Source organism: Cebus imitator, unplaced genomic scaffold (assembly GCF_001604975.1).
Source record: "Cebus imitator isolate Cc_AM_T3 unplaced genomic scaffold, Cebus_imitator-1.0 Scaffold555, whole genome shotgun sequence".
NCBI classification, from domain to species: Eukaryota; Metazoa; Chordata; class Mammalia; order Primates; family Cebidae; genus Cebus; species Cebus imitator.
Genome location: NW_016107870.1, coordinates 795,823 through 810,579, shown reverse-complemented (window position 1 = coordinate 810,579; position 14,757 = coordinate 795,823). Strand labels below are relative to the sequence as shown.

General features: G+C 61.3%; 1 protein-coding gene across 2 annotated transcripts in view; it reads left to right on the top strand.

Annotated features, from left to right (window-relative positions):
* The first annotated feature begins 10,404 nt into the window (after window positions 1-10,404).
* Window positions 10,405-14,757, top strand: part of ZBTB46 (zinc finger and BTB domain containing 46) — a 98,420-nt gene continuing 94,067 nt past the window's right edge. Inside the window, exon 1 of one of the 2 annotated variants that reach the window (XM_017515672.2) lies at window positions 10,405-10,571. The gene's annotated coding sequence lies outside the window, so the exon portion shown is untranslated. Of the gene's footprint in view, window positions 10,572-10,880; window positions 10,987-14,757 lie in introns of those variants that run through there. The other variant, XM_037733913.1, reaches the window with a different exon arrangement.

Sequence of the window (14,757 nt, the reverse complement as noted above, 5' to 3'; positions counted from 1 at the left end):
GAGCCTCTCTACACTCCCCGTGTCATTCCCCGTGGTCCCGGCAAGGCCACTGAGCCTCTCTGCACTCCTCGTGTCATTCCCCATGGTCCCGGCAAGGCCACCGAGCCTCTTCTACACTCGCCGTGTGCACTCTTAGGGCTTGGCCTGCCCCTGCCCAGCTGGAGCTAGGCACTCCCCATCCTCCCCCATCTCCATGGCCATGGCCCCCAGGAAGCTTCCCAGAGCCCCACCTCCCCCCACAAGGGCACTTTGCCTTCGATCCTGAGACTTGGCTCAAGGCTCACCCTTGGTAGGGCGAGCCCCTGAAGGGCAGGCCATGTTTTGCCCAATGTCCAGAATCAGATGTGACTCGCAGATGACATCAGAAAATACACTACAGTGGCCGTGACACACTCACAGACATGGTTAGCCACCAGCAAGCAAGCATACGGACCTGCCACACACGGACCTGCCACACACGAACCCGCCACACACGGACCTGCCACACACGGACCCACCACACATGACAGCCATGGACTCACCACACACAGAGGTGCCACACATGGACTCGCCACACACGGACCCGCCACACACGGACCTGCCACACACGGCAGACATGGACCCACCACACACGGACCTGCCACACACGGACCCGCCACACACGGCAGACATGGACCTGCCACACACAGACCTGCCACACACGGACCCGCCACACATGGACCCGCCACACATGGACCCGCCACACACGGCAGACATGGACCCACCACACACGGCAGACACAGACCCACCACACACGGACCTGCCACACACGGACCTGCCACACACGGCAGACATGGACCCGCCACACACAAACCCGCCACACATGGCACACATGGACCCGCCACACACGGCACACATGGACCTGCCACACACGGACCTGCCACACATGGCAGACATGGATCAGCCACACACAGACCCGCCACACACAGACCTGCCACACACGGACCCGCCACACACAGTACACACGGACCCTCCACACACAGACCCGCCACACACAGCAGACATGGACTCGCCACACACATGGCACACATGGATCCCCCCACACACGGGCGCACAGGCAGATGCAATCATCATCCACAGACACACATGAGCAGGTGCCTGTAGGCAGGAGCACAGAGACACAGTCTAGTATTTTATGTTTTATTTTGAGACGGAGTCTCACTCTGCTGCCCAGGCTGGAGTGCAGCGGTACGATCTCAGCTCACTGCAATCTCTGCCTCCCAGGTTCAAGCAATTCTCCTGTCTCAGCTCCCCAAATAGCTGGGATTACAGGCATGAGCTGCCACACTCCGCTGAGACTGCAGTATTGATTGCAGTTGAGCTCCAAGGCAGACAAAGGTGACCGTTTTTATTTTTTGCTTTTTTTTTTTTTAGATGGAGTCTTGCTCTGTCACCCAAACTGAAGCCCAGTGGCGCCTTCTCAGCTCACTGCAACCTCCGCCTCCTGGGTTCAAACAATTCTCCTGCCTCAGCCTCCCAAGTAGCTGCAATTACAGGTGCCTGCCGCCATGCCCAGCTAATTTTTGTACTTTTGGTAGAGATGGGATTTCACCATGTTGGCCAGGATGGTCTTGAACTCCTGACCTGGTGATCTGCCCCCCTCGGCCTTCCAAAGCATTGAGAGTACAGGTGTGAGCCACTGTGCTCGGCCAACCTAGGTTTTTTTTTTTTTTTTTTTTTTTAAGAGACGGGGTCTCGCTATGTTGCCCAGGCTGGAGTGTGGGGTGCAGTGGCTATTCACAGGCGCGATCCCACTACTGATCAGCACAGGAGTTTTGACCTGCTCCGTTTCCGACCTGGGCTGGTTCACCCCTCCTTAGGCAACCTGGTGGTCCCCCGCTCCCGGGAGGTCACCATATTGATGCTGAACTTGGTGTGGACACCTGATTGGCATAGCGCACTACAGCCCAGAACTCCTGGGCTCAAGCGATTCTCCAGCCTCAGCCTCCCGAGTAGCTGGGACTACAGGCACGCGCCACCATGCCCGGCCCAACCTGGGTTTTTAAAGGGAGAACAGAAAGGAAACAAAAAGGGGTATGGGGAAGTGATGAAGGGGGGACCCCAAAAGGTGTTGGGGTAAATGGAAAAATCACAGAAGGGTTGAGTGGAAAACATGGAAAGTGGCCTGCATATGGGAAGTTTGCATTGGGACAGGGTGTTTGCACTTTGCATTTTGGCAGTATTTTGCTACCTTGAGCAAAGGCTCAACACAGAGCTGGAATTGCCTTAGGGCCATGGCTGGTGCCGGCCAAGCCAGGCTGAGCTTCACAAATGTCTCTCAGCACAGCGTTCTGGCAAGTCTCCTGTGCGGCGTGAGGACTCACAGTTCATAACACGCAGGTGCACGTGAACGCGAGGCCCAACTGTCCTTACACACGGGGCACACTCCCACTCAGCTTGGAAGTTCTTGGCTCCTGTGGCCTGCGTGTACTTCCAGGCTGGGCAAAGCAAGGAGCACCCTGAACCCCTGGATTCTAAAGCTGAAAATGAGCATCTTGGCGGAGATAGGGCTGGAGAGGCTGCTTAACTCCCAATGCCAGAGCCAAAAGGAGGTGGTTTTCATTGATTGACTGGTTTTGTATTTTTTCTTTTTCATTTATTTTGGAATAATTTTAGATTCAGAAAATGTGCGACATTGCAGGAAGGGCGTGGTGGGTCACACCTGTAATCCCAGCAATTTGGGAGGCTGAGGTGAGCGTATAACCTGAGGTGGGAGCTCAAGACCAGCCTGGCCAACAGGGTGAAACCCCATCTCTACTAAAAATACAAAAATTAGCTGGGTGTGATGGCACGCGCCTGTAATCCCAGCTACTCAGGAGGCCGAGGCAGGAGAATCACTTATACCTGGGAGGGAAGGTTGCAGTGAGCCGAGATCGCGCCGCTGCACTCCATCTTGAGCAATGGAATGTGTGACATCAGAAAGCACAGAGTCCTATGCACCCACCACAAAGCCTCCATCCCCCCCGATGTCGCCATCCTGTGTTGCTGGGTGCTTTAGAAAGCCCACATTGGGGTCCAGTTATCTCCACCGCAGAGCAGACTTTATTTGAAGTCCACGGGTCCTGCCATCGGCGGCCCGTTTGCTCCAGGGCCCCACTGAGGTGGTACAGTGCTTGGAGCTGTCCTGTCCCAGGCTCTCCTGTCTGATAGTTTCTCAGATTTCATTGTTCTTGGTGACCTTGAAGATCACCAAGAAGATGTTTTGTAGAAAGTCCCTCGGTTTGTGGCCAGGCACGGTGGCTCACGCCTGTAAACCCAACACTTTGGGAGGCCAAGGCGGGCAGATCACTTCAGGTCAGGAGTTCAAAATCGGTCTGACCAACAGTGAAACCCTGACTGTACTAAAAATACAAAGAACAGCCAGGTGTGGTGCGTGGCGCCTGTAATCCCAGCTACTCGGGAGGCTGAGGCAGGGGTCGCTTGAACCCGAGAGGTGGATGTTGTGGTGAGCAGAGACTGCGCCACTGCACTCCAGCCTGGCGACACAGCGAGACTCTGTCTCAACAACAAAAACAAAACCAGAAAGTCTCTCAGTTTGGGCTTGTCTGATGTACTTTCTCAGGATTAGACGGAGGTTCTGAGTTTGGAAAGAATTTCACAGAGGTGAGGTGTCCTTCATGGCCCACCTCATCAGGGTGACCGGTGTCTGAACGGTTGCCTGACGACGGGTCACCTGGCCAACGTGGTGCCTGCCTGTCACCTGTTCAGCCGCGCTCCCCTTTGCCTGTCTGGACTGTCTTTGGATAGGAGTTGCTAAACCCAGTCCCCACTCAAGGTGGTGCATCGCGGTAATCTCTGCTCCTGGGACCTAGAGGTATTACACGGAATTCTTTTGTAGGGAAGGTTGGTCTCCTTGCATTTTTTTTTATTTTTTATTTATTTTTTTTTTTGAGACGGAGTTTCGCTCTTGTTGCCCAGGCTGGAGTGCAATGGCGTGATCTCGGCTCACCGCAACCTCCGCCTCCTGGGTTCAGGCAATTCTCCTGCCTCAGCCTCCTGAGTAGCTGGGATTACAGGCACGTGCCACCATGCCCAGCTAATTTTTTGTATTTTTAGTAGAGACGGGGTTTCACCGTGTTGACCAGGATGGTCTCGATCTCTTGACCTCGTGATCCACCCGCCTCGGCCTCCCAAAGTGCTGGGATTACAGGCTTGAGCCACCGCGCCCGACTCCTTCTTGCATTTAATTGTTTTTTTTTTTTTTGAGACGGAGTTTCGCTCTTGTTGCCCAGGCTGGAGTGCAATGGCGCGATCTCGGCTCACCGCAACCTCCGCCTCCTGGGTTCAGGCAATTCTCCTGCCTCAGCCTCCTGAGTAGCTGGGATTACAGGCACGTGCCACCATGCCCAGCTAATTTTTTGTATTTTTAGTAGAGACGGGGTTTCACCGTGTTGACCAGGATGGTCTCGATCTCTTGACCTCGTGATCCACCCGCCTCGGCCTCCCAAAGTGCTGGGATTACAGGCTTGAGCCACCGCGCCCGGCCTGCATTTAATTGTTTTTGTTTTTTACATCAGCATGTGCCCCAGCTCGGGGTCATGAGCCGGCACCAAGTGGTTCTGCTGTTCTCCTCCCAGGGGTCCCCAGGGCCCCCATGCCCATAGGCCTGGCCCTCCTGCCCCCATCATCCCCTCCATGGCCAGGAGCTCAGCTTGCCTTCTCCTGCTCTGCCCCAGCACCAGCCATGTTCCCAAGAGACCCATTCCCAGTTCCTTTTCATCTCAGAAGAGTTCTTGCTTATGAATTTGCTGACCTGCTACTGACTCCCCACTCCTGGAATACAAGGGGTTTTGGCTGGCTCTCCAGACCTCGCACGTCCTGGCATGCGATTGGTTCCATGGCCTGTGAATGTTGCCCTACAAGTGAGTGGGCGGAAGAGCTGAGGCAACAGGCTGGCCTTGTGCAGGGCTGGGGCTTCTCCACATCCACCAAGGGAACCCCAGCAGACCCCCTCTGGTGGGAGGGGAGGGGCCACAGCCACCACCCTTCTGTCCCCTTCCCAGGCCCAGCTCCAGAGGTGGGCCAGGTGACCCTGGCAAGTCCTCCTCCTCTCCGTTCCCCATGCAGGGACATTCCAGGCACTCCATAGGTGCTTGGCAAACGTGTCCGCCTTTCCCTTCCTCCAGGGCCAGCCTGACTGACAGGCTGACATGGCCCTCTTGCCTGCCTCAATGTGTCCCAGCCTGGAAGGCAGCCTGCCCAGCAGCAACCCCCAGAGGGGACACAGGGAGAGCCAGGTGTCCCTTTCACCCACCGTGGCTATCTGAGGAACCATCGCCGCCTCTGCAATGCGAGCCCTCCGAGGCCAGGGGCCCCTGGGGAGCAGCTGTGTCCCTCCAGCCGGGACTGAGGCCCTGGCCCCCATCACCTCCCAGTGCTGACCGGCTGGTCAAGAGCCTGGGATGGAATTACAGCCCCAGGTCTGACCTGCAAGGGCAGCAGTGCCTCCCCTAGGCCTGGGGAGTCGACTTTCGGGCTCTTGTTGTGTTAGGGGGACAGGGTCCTGCAGGCTGGGTGCTGTGGGGACTCTGTGCTGGAGGTGGGGATCGGGGACCACAGGGATGAATGCCGAAAGGAGGCTCGAAGGAGGGAAGGGGCAGCAAGGCCAGGGCTGGGACTGAGAGGCTGGACGCTGGAGCCTAAAGGGACTCAGGCAGGCCCCGGGTGCCAGGTGGTGAAGCAGGAGGAAGCCCAGGCTGGCCCAGGACAGCTGAGGCATGGGAGCTGGTTCTACCCCACGCTGTGCAGGGCTGGTGGGGAGGGGCCAGTGCCCCCTGACATGGCTGGGAGGACCCTCCTGGGGTCTGGTCAGGCCAAGCTGTTCACAGACCCTCCGAGGAAAGGCCCAGCTCTGGCTGCCTTCCCACCCCTGTGCTGGGGCTGGCGTGGGCCCTGGCATCGAGGACAGGCTGCCCTGCCCTCTCCCCTTCCCCTGCCCTGTCCCCTTCCCCAGCTCTGCCCGCTGTCTCCCTGCCCCTCTCCTTCCGTCTCTGGGCCCTGGCAACAAGGACAGGCTGCCCTGCCGTCTCCCCTTCCCCGGCTCTGCCCGCTGTCTCCCTAACCCTCTCCTTCCGTCTCTGGGCCCTGGCATCAAGGACAGCTGCCCTGCCCTCTCCCCTTCCCCAGCTCTGCCCGCTGTCTCCCTGTCCCTCTCCTTCCGTCTCTGGGCCCTGGCCCCGTCGTCTGCTCTGCTTTCTGCCTCTGCCCTTCTGTGCCGACGCCTCGGGTCTCAGACCTTGAGTGCCTCCCCCGACCCAGCCCATCCCACCAGGCGCAAGACAGGTGTGGGCGGCCTCCGTCCCATGGGAAGGTCTGGAATGCAGAGGCCTGGTGTCGTGGCCTGGAATGGCGGTGGGAGCCAGGGCTCAGGAAGGAAGGGGGCTGGTAGTTGGCAGCAGCATTTTGGAAGGACGATTGGGGGTGAGCAGGCGCTTGGAAGGGAGACCGGTTGACAGTTGGCTATGGCAGCTGGAGCGGCAGTTGGGGCTTGGCAGGGGCGCAGGCCCGAAGGACAGTTGGGGTGGGGCAGCCGTGGGTTGGCAGGTAGCCCCTGGCCCCAGAGCAATTCTGGAGGGTGGTCTTGGGGAGGCCTGGGTGGGAGGGCAGGGCCAGCTGGCACTGAACCTGGCCAAGCCAAGCCTGGGAGGAAGCCACCTCGATCTGGCCTCAGCAAAGCCACCTCCCCCAGCCCGTGGGTGGTGCTCTGCTGCAGCCCACGGCCGGCCTCCCGTCCACTCGCAGGACCCAGGATGACGTGCAGTGGGCGGCTCCCTGGACAGCCCCAGCATCTTCAGGCCGGCGGCGGGCCTCTCTACCCGCCCTGCCCTCTGCCTTTCCCTCTGTCTGGGCTCCCAGCAGAGGCCTGGAGATGGCAGGGACAGGTTCTGGGCAGTTCCCTGGGAGGGGGCAGGACTCCCAGGGCTGTTGCCATGGGGACAACTGAGCAACACCACTGGCTGGTGAATAAACAGGCAGGTTCCCTGACCAGTCACTGAGACAAAGACAAGCATAGAAACCCCAGCTGGGGGTGGGCGGGAGCAGTGCCTTGGGAGAAGAGGGGGCGGCAAGGCCCTGGCAAGGTGGGGGAGCTGCCCAGGGGACACAGGACAGGAAGGGGTATCTGCCATTCTCAGGAATTTTCTTTCCCAAAGCTCCTCCCAGGCCATCCTTCCTGAGGATGGGAGGCAGGTTCCTATGCTCCTGGTGCTGTCGGAGCACCTGGCTTGGGGCTGGGTCCCCTCCCAGATCCCCGGCCCCCAGGAGTCACACAGTGAGGGCAGAGGGCAGGTGGTCTGCTGGCAGGGCAAGCGGTGCAGGGGGTCTGTGAGCACAAGTCTGCAGAGAGGCCATAAGCTCGAGACTGTGCCTGGACCCTGTGGGAGTCCTGCTGGCCACGTGACTCTGGTTGAGTTGTTCCAGGAGTCTGTGGGGGACACGTCCCTCAGCAGGTACATCCGTGGGCCTGCCCAGCCTCTGCACCTTGCCCTGAGCCCCCCCCCTCCAGAACTCCTGGCCTGCTGCTGCTCATCCCTCACAGTCCTCGGGGGTCCCTGGGATGGGCTCCTGACGTGCCCACCCAGATAGCTGGGGCTTTCAGGAAGGACCACGTCACGCAGCGTGGACAAGTGTGCCCTGCAGAGACCTGTCTCTTGTTCACCCACTTGGCGAGGCCAGGAATCACGTCCAGTTCATCATGTCACCCTCAGGGACCCCACCCTCTGGACCCTCCCAGACACCCTGAGGCCAGGCTTCGCATCCTCTGTTCCCAGAGCTGCCTCCTGGCTGGTCATCACACAACAGATCCCTGTGTGTGTCACTTCTGCAAGTGTTCCCAGGGGCTCTGGGAAGAGAGAAGGCACTGCAGCCCAGCCTAGCACCTGCCTGTCTCATGTCTAATCCCAGCAGCAGCTCCGCAAACGCTGGGCTCTGGGCTCTAACAAGCCCGAGGTTGCCAGGGCCATGGGGTGAGCATGCCCCTCGGAGCTGACACATCCAGGTGGCTGTAGAAGCTCAACTACCCCACCCTCCTTCTACTAGTTTGGCTGAGAAGCTGCAGCTGCTGATGGGTTTTGTTTTTCTTTTAAATAGTAAAGGGGTGTATCACCTCTTGGAATAACGGTCCACGGGTAGGTGGAACTTCAGGCAGGACTTAATAGGGATCTCTCTGTGGTTGGTCATGGTTCTCCCTTTTTGACATACTGGCTTCATCTCCAGGCTGCCTGACCTTCCGTTGGTTCTTGGAGCAGAAAAGTCAGGAGTCTGATGTCCCCAGTCACTGACAGCATTGCTGAGGGGATGGGAGGTAGGAGTGGGCCTCCCAGGTGAGAGGCCCCAGAGCCTCATCTGCCTGGATCCCCATTCCAGAACTCAGCAAGTTTCTACCAAGACAGACAGCCCCAACCTGGCAGATGGGGTGGGCCTGGGTTGTGGGGAGACCAAGGCTTGGTTCTCACGGGCAGGCCTTCTAAGCAACGACTGGGCACCAACCACGGTGCACTCTGGCAAGGCCGCTGCTGCTGCTCTCCATCCCTGCATAAACAACGGACACGGCAAACCATCAACTCTGCCCTCCTTGGAGGCTGTCTAGACAGGTCAGACATCTTGGGACAGACTAGGGCTCTCTTGGGGGCAGGAGACTACGGGCAGGCCCTGTGGGAGGCCTCCGGGACAGGCATCCGCACTGTGGCCCTTCTTGCCTTGGCTAGGTGGGCCCGAGCTCTCCAGTCTCTCCAGGCCTCCTTTCCTGCGTGGGGTACAAATGAGCTCTGGGTGGGTAGGTAGGGGCTCCAGCAGGCACTGCCCTCGGTCCCAGGAGAGAAACGTGAGTCGCTGGACCCTCCTGGAAGCCGCCTCTTCTCAGGTTGGCTGTGCTCAGCCCCCACCTCCCGAGGGTCGGGGACGCTGGGCCTGCAGTTTCAGACCAGACCAGGCGGTGCCACCGAGAGGGTGCTGCGCGAGGTAGGCCGGGGACGAGGCTTCCTGGGCCGCAGTGCCATACCGGCGACCTCGGCGAGGGGATGGGCGGGGTGGCCGCACAGCCATTTCCAGGCGCCCGCGACGGCAGGAGGGAGTGTCCCAGGCGTTCATCCCAGCAGCCAGACCTCGCTCGCCTTTGCTCACTCATGGAGAGCCCCCACTGCCTCCCACCGCCGCTCCTGAATGCGCTTCACACATCCTGATTTGAAAGCATCCGCAGGGCCGCCGCCTCCCACCTCCCGAGGAATCCGCGGCGCTGGGCCCGCAGGGAGGCCGGCTGGACGGCCCGGGCGCCTCCCCATTGGTTGGCCCGGTCGGGCTCAACTCCCTCGCGCGCCGCCGGCCACAGGCTCACCTCCCTTCCCGCCGCCGCGCCCAGGGAGAGGAAGAGAGGTGGCCTTTCCCCAGCGCAGGCCAGCCAGGAATGCGGGGCCGCGCTTCCCACTCCACCCGCCCGAGGGCTGAGGGCAGCGCCGGCGAGAAGCGACCCGCAAGGTCCGGGTGGTGGAGACGCGTCCCGGGCCCTGAGATCCGGACCACACGCGGGGCCGGGGCGAGGCCTGGGACGCTGGTTCCCGCCCCTTCCCGGGGCCCTTCGTCCCCACGAGGCAGCCGACACGACGGGAGGGACCCACGTGCAACCGCCGGTGTCCTGGGCCAGCCCAAAGCGAGCCACAGCGGCGCGCGCCCCACGAGGCCCGCGCCCCAGGTGCGCCGAGGTCCCCGAAGGTGGGCGCGCGTGGTGCCCAGGCCCTCCGGGACCCCGCGCCCCGTGCGGCCTCCAGGCGCCTTTTCTGCCCCGCGAGCGGCCCGCGGAGAGGCCCGGTCGGGCGGGGGAGTCGTGAAGTTTGCGAGACGCGCGGAGCGCAACTGCGCGTCGGGCGCGGGGACCGCCCGTGACCCCGGCACCCGCGCGCCCCCGAGGAGTCTGCGCGTGGGCAGCGCCCTGTGCGCGGCCGGGGCAGGGACCGGGTGCCCATGCCGGGGTCGCCGCTCCGTAGCGCGGTTTGCGGCCCGCTCCGCGCGCGCGGGGCAGGGGCGCGCCCGGGCCAGGGGGGACCCCGCGCCGCGTCGCCCCAGCCCCCCGCCGGCCTAGGGGAGGGGGCTTCCCACAATGCCCAGCGAGCTCCACCCGCACTTCCGCCGTCCGGCCGCCCGCGGGGGGGAGAACGGACCCCCGGCGCGGCCCCCTCCGACCCCGCGGCGCGGCGCCCGGGGCCGAGCGAGGGGCGGGGCCGGCGGCCGGGCCGGCGTGGGCGGGGCCCGGGGCGGTGGCCGCGGCCGGGGCGCGGTGCGGGCCAATCAGCGGCAGCCGGGCGCGCGCCGGGGGGCGGGGTCAGGGTCCGCGGGCGGGGCGCGCGCGCGCGCGGGCGGCGGGGGCCGCGGGGTTGGAGCGGGCGCGGGGGCGCGCGCCGGCCTGACGGACCGACGGACGGACGGACGGACCGAGCAGCCCCGGCGAGCGCGCAGCTCGGACCCGCCCGGACGCAGCTCCCGCCCGGCGGCGGCGGCGATCACCGGCGCCTGCCCGGCGGCCGCGGCGCCCGCCCTCGCCCGCGCGCCCCATGGGGTCACAGGTAAGCCGCGCCGGCTCATTGTCCGCTCGGCCGGGCGGGCGCATCGCGGCGGGGGCCGGGCCGGGCCGGGAGCCGGAGCGGGGAGCCGGGGCCGCTGCGAGCCCGGGCGCGCCCCCGCCGCCGGCCGCCCCGCCACGCCCCGCCCCGCGGGGGCGCCCTCCCGGGGGCCATCGGCGCGTCCAGCTGCGGCGCGGGCTCCGGGGGCGGCGGAGGAGACCCCGGCCCGGTCCCCGCGGGTTCCTCCCAGGCCGGCGGCGCGGGGCGGGGCGCGCGGGGGCCGCACGGGGTCCCCGCGGGTCTGCGCACGGAGGCGGCGGGGCTGCTCCGGCCCCTCGGCCCCCGGCACCTCCCGCCGCCGCCGCCGCCGCCGCCGCGCGCCCTCCCCGGCACCTCCGAAAGGGGAATTTTCCAGCTGGTAATTTCTGCTGCGTCAACGCCTGGCCCCGAGGCAGCCCGGGGGCGTCCCGCGCCCCCCGCCCGCGCCCCCCGCCGGCGCTGCCCGGCCGCACCCGGAGCCGCCCGCGCCGAGTTTGCCAAGAGTCGGAACTGCGGGCGGTGGGCGCGGGCGGGTCCGGGCGCCCCGGGGCGGGGGGTCATTGTCTCTTGGGCGCCGGACGCCGGACGCCGGCCTGGTCTCCATCTTAGTCGCCGGCAGCACGGGGCGCGGGGGCCTCGGGCGGGGAGGCGTGGGGCGGCGCGGAGCGCGGGGCTCGCGGGGCGCGCGGGGCGGACGGGGCGCGCGGAGGGAGCGGGGTCCGCTTCTAGCCGCGTCTTTGTTTCTCTGTAAATAGACATGTCAGTTTCGCGGGGAGCGGGAGCTGGTGTCTGGCAACTCAGTCCCGAGGGCGACGTGGGATTCTCGGCGCCGCCGCGGGGAGGGCTCCAGCCGGCTGGGGGGTCCCCTGGCCCAGCGGACAGTTGCGCTGTTTGTAGGCTCCGTGAACCGCTCACAATAGGGCGGGACCAGGGGCTGGGGCGCGGGCCGGGTGGGGGGGCGTGGAACAGGTATTTTCTGACACCCAAAAAATAATACACAAAAGAAAGTTTGACTGAGATTCGCAGCGAATTTCCTCTCGCTTCCGAGCTGCAATCTCAGCGACGCGTCTGGCGTGGATCGTGGCGGCGAGATTGTGATCAGCATTGTTTAAGGAAATGCTAATTAAAACGCGTTCCGCGGGCGGCCTGGGCGCAGACACCTGTGCGCAGAGCTCGCTGGCGTTTGGATCGCACCGGTCGTGGGGTCTTCCCATCGGCTCTGTCCGCAGAGTAACTTCCCTTTGGTAACAGGCTGCGGAGACGCCTCTCCTGCTGGCACCCGCGTCGCCTGTGAAGGCGGCGGTTCACGCTGCGAGAGTGGAGAATAGTTTGTTCTTGGAAAGGAAACGTACAGAAGGGGTTTTCCACGTGAACGATGAGGCCCGCGACCGAGTTTATCGTGGCGGTTTCTGCTCCATGTGTTTTGTGATACTTAACGTGCTTCCCACGGAAACCTTTGGGCACCCCAGCCCTGTGGCTGCAGGAAGGACTGAGGAGTGAGGGGGGACGGGTCGCAAGTTACCGCACGTCCAGACGGAAACTTACACAGTGTCCCTCCAAAACTGGACAGCTTCCTCTCCTTTACTGAAGGGAAGAGGGGTGGGAGTTACTGTGGGATTTCTCCTGGGGGGTGGAACGCGCTCACTTTGTGGTGTTTAGAAATCCAAAATTCAGTCTTGTGTTCTTCAGGCCGGCCTGGGGACAAACATTTAATTAAGCCTCTCACTGGCAGTGTAATCTTGGAGCTGAGAGTTTTGTTTTGCTTCGATGAGGTAATTTCTGTTCGGGTTTAGCTGTTTGGCGTGTGAAGATGAGTCGTTCTGTGCTCAGACCTCACTTCCACTCCTCTTTCAGATGTTCAGGAGGGTGGACCGGTACCTAAGGACCCCAGGTCAGTGACACTAGGGCCAGGCTGACCCCATGCTCTGTGCCCTTGTCTTTCCTCAGGCCCCGATGGTCACAGAGGTCAGGATGTCACAGAGAGAAAATGCCCGAAGGGTTCACCGTCATTGTCAGAGGCTGTGTTATTTACAAACACTGTTACTGAGTTACACTTCTGCAGAGTGAACTTTCCAACACTGTCCTTATGTGGGGCTTTTCAAATTAAGGGAAATTGGGCCACTGTGTCCCTGTGGTCCACGTTTCTGGGACAGCGGTGCAGCTCCAGTGCTCTGTTCTCCGTCAGAGGTCTTAGCCCAGCCTCACAGAGCCCAGGAGACCCACTTTGTGCCCGGTGTCTCGACCGTGCCGCCAGCCGGAGAACTTGGGCTCATTCCTCCCATTGCCATGCCTGGTGCCCAGGCGCCCTCTCCATGGCTGAATTCAAGTGAGAGGAAAGCTCTAGAAGCCACAGCCCCCTCCCATCCCCACACCCAGTGTCTGGGCGTCTGCCATGGGCGGCTCCCTGTCCCGGGACCTTGTGTTCTTGCCCAAGTACCGTTTCTGTAAAAATTCAGGCTGCTGCTTTTCCGTGGACTTAGCGTGTTTTACCTGGAAGTCTCATGAGTGACCTTGAGTGATGGTTGACACTTGTCTACTGGTTTTTCTAGAGGATTAAAAAAAAATTTCGCTATGAATCTATCCCCTCCCTTGGGGAAAAAGATTCTTCTTGTTGCTGCTAAGTTTGCTTGAATGGCCTGGCACCTAAGAATAAATGTTCGATTAAAAATCTCTATTAAGGCCACAGACTTATTCAGGGCTTTGAAATGCGGCTGCCTTGCCCTGATTAGGGTCCTCCTGCCCTCTGCCCTGGCTCTGGCATGGCTGTGAGCTTGTGCAGGGTGCTGGGGTCTTAGACCATGGGATCAGTGGGTGGGATTTTCCTGCTTTTCTGCTGTTGAGTACCTCACATATGCAGACCCAGGCTTGCTGTTCTGGTTTGCTGTGATGACAAAGGGCCCCAATGATGTTGTTTATAGACAGGAAACATCTATGGTTCTGATCTGAGGCCGGGCGTGGTGGCTCAGACCTGTAATCTCAGTGCTTTGGGAGGCTGAGGCAGGAGGCTTGTTTAAGGCCGGGAGTTTGAGGCTGCAGTGAACTATGATTGTGCCACTGCACTCCAGCCTGGGCAACAGAGTGAGACCTCCTGTCTCAAAAAATAAAATTAGGAAAAAAAAAAAAAGCAAATAAAACATTGTTTTGTGAAAACGTAAAAACAAGCAAAACCATAGTCCAAAAGCAGCCCCAAACCAGGCATAAAACCAGGTCCAAACCGGCCCCCAAACCAGGTCCAAACCAGTCCCAAAACTAGGTCCAAACCAGTCCAATTTGACTGAAGTGTGATTTATGCAAACTTTTCTGTTGAGTATCAGCAGTGCTGTTTTACTCCAATTTACAATTTGAAACTTTTAAATGTTTTTAAACATCGTTATCTGGATTAAGAAATTGCTGCCATAGCTATTTTAGAATAGAAAGTTGAGAAACTTTTTTTCAAAAGCACTTGCAGAGCTTTTGTGTTTTGACAGATGTGTTTTTGAGGCTTATGAGAGAGACACTCAGGGTCTCCTATTTGTGACAGTTTTTTGGCAATAGGGAGGGCCTCTAGGACCAGTCTTCAGGGCAGGTTGGTGAGAAAGTTCCCACAGAGGTGGGTTGGGGGCACACAGAAGCCGCTGATGGGGCGTGACGTGGTGGCAGAGGCTGGTGAGGAGCCCCCCCCAAGGCTGGAGGAGGGCGCCTAGACTGTTGTGGGGAGTGGCACAGAGGCCAAAGGGGACTCGGGGGAGGGGGTCCCCTCGGAGACCCGCGCCCATGGTTCCAGACCCTGCAGCTGGCCAGACCTGTTGGAGCGAGTCGTAGTCCAACCCTCCGCTTCTCAGAGAGTGGATTGCCGGCCGGAAGGCAGGGCCACTGTAAGAGGCAGCTTCTGGGAGCTGGTCAGCTGTGGGGTGGGCATGAGGAGCTGTTGAGTTTCGTGTTGCGCCTTCCGAAGACTCGGCTCAGCGCACACAGTCCCTTCCCAAGGCCACTGCAGTCTTCGTGGAATGGTCACCGGTGCCGGTGAAGCCTTTCTCCTCCCGCGTCATTGCCAGCCCAGGTGCTGCCCCGGCTTGTGGCTTCTCTTTCAGCGTCTCTGACTTACTGGCGCCTCAGCCCTTCTCAGTTGCCCCCAGGATGGAGAAGAGCCACATACACATGTGTGAACGAT